This window comes from Psittacula echo (genome assembly GCF_963264785.1).
Source record: "Psittacula echo genome assembly, chromosome: Z".
Taxonomy (NCBI): domain Eukaryota; kingdom Metazoa; phylum Chordata; class Aves; order Psittaciformes; family Psittacidae; genus Psittacula; species Psittacula echo.
This window is the reverse complement of record NC_137742.1, coordinates 43,999,253-44,001,267: the sequence shown is the minus strand read 5'-3', so window position 1 is coordinate 44,001,267 and position 2,015 is coordinate 43,999,253.

Here is a 2,015-nt window from a genome sequence, read left to right as displayed (position 1 = left end):
ACAGAAGGAATTCTATTAAAATAAAAACAGACATTGTATTCTAAAAGTGTGTGTTCATTTCCCTACAAAAAGCCCATTTTATTAAGTACTAAAGAAATAGACACACATTTCTGATTTAGTCAGTGCTGAATACAGTTCTCATTATTCAGCATATCTTTCCCTGTTCACCACTTGGTATATTAATCCATCCAGCCTAAGACACACAGAAGTTCTTCCATCAAGCTGATTCTTCTTCACTATGTTGCTGTTACTCCTAAATTTTCATGAGACTCTTGGGAAAAAGTTAAACTGTATTTTTTCGTATCTAGTCTCTTTTACATTTGTAATAACTGAATGTTCATGAAGACAAAGCTTTTTTTATTTGCTGTTGCAGCCTGTTTAAAGGAGGAATATTCCCAGTATGCTTTCTTCTGAAAAGTCAGCAATTGTCTTGCTATTACTTTACCCCAATGAGTCAGTTTAGACTGTGAGTGTATGTAATTTAGCAATGGCCTTTAGCAATTTAGCAATCATTCCTCTCATTTCCTGTACAAATCTTCAACAGTATTTTGTATCTGAGCTGCTTTGAAATAAGCTGTGAACTGTAGATGTGGCAACATAATAAACCCTTAATTGAAAAAAAAAAAAAAAAGGAAGAAAGTTCATTTAAAAAAAGAAATAAAAAAATCATTAGAATCTTATAAGCAAAGGTGAGGAGAAAGCCAGAATAAAGAGAAAGAAGAGGAAAAGTCTCCTATTTACTGAACATGAGGAAGAATTTGGAATGCATAGGTGTCGTGGTTTAAGCCCTGGCTGTAAATTAGAACCACGCAGTCTACTTCCCCCCCCACCCCCCTAGAGGGATGGGGAGGAGAATCGAAAGAATGTAACTCCCATGAGTTGAGATAAAAACAGTCCAGTAACTAAGGTATAACACAAATATGCTACCACCAATAATAATAATGATAAGGGAAATAACAAGGGAAGAGAGTATGATACCGCCCGCTGGAAAAGAGCCCGACAGAAAAGAGGACGTGCCCTTCCGGGTAGCTCCCAGTTACATCCCCCGGCATGACGTGCTGTGGTATGGAATACCTCTTTGGCTAGTTTGGGTCAGGTGTCCTGTCCCTGCTTCCTCCCGGCTTCTCCTCCTCCCTGGCAGAGCGTGAGACTCACAAAGTCCTTGGTCAGTCTAAACATCGGTGTTATCAGCTCTGTTCCCAGGCCAAAAGTCAAAACCACAGTGCTGCAACAGCTACTAAGAAGGAGAAAAACAGACTGCTGCTGCTGAACCCAGGACAATAGGTTTTGCACTATCTTCAAAGTAGGCAGTTAAAGCAATACTATAGATACAAGTTTCCCATGCTCAAATGAGAAATACTAAGGAATTTTGGGGGGAAAGTCTGAAAGCGGGGAAACTGAGGTGTCTTTGCCCAAAGAAATAAAAAGTCTGTGGGGTTTATATTCTTCTGATTCTCATCCCACCTGGAGAGGGGAAGGCTGACAGCAAGCAAGAAGCTGCATGGTGCTGAGTTACAACACTTTCCCAGTGGGATGGGGTAAAAAGAAAAATGTAGGTTGAGATATGAACAGGTTAATAATTAAAATAAAAATAAAATACAGTAACAATAATAATAGGAAATATAATCTAGAAAATGGCCATGCACTCTCCCAGCTTCTTGTGCCTCTCCTCACTGGGAGAGCATGAGAGACTGAAAAGTCCTGTAAGTGCTGCTTAGCAACAACTAAAACATCGGTGTGTTATTAGCCTTATTCTCAGAATAAAGCCTGTCCTGGTTTAGCAGTAGCAGTCATTTACGGCCTGGGCTTAAACCACGACAAGCCAAAACACAGCACTGCAACAGCTACTAGGAAGAAAAATAACTCCATCCAGCTGAAACTAGGACACAAATATACATCACTTTATAACAGTATTGATTATTCCTCTAAGCTGTAAATCTCTGCTATCCATAAACAGGTAGCAGTTGTGCTACTCCAGTCCAATCTCTATTCAAGTTATGATATAGTCAGCATGA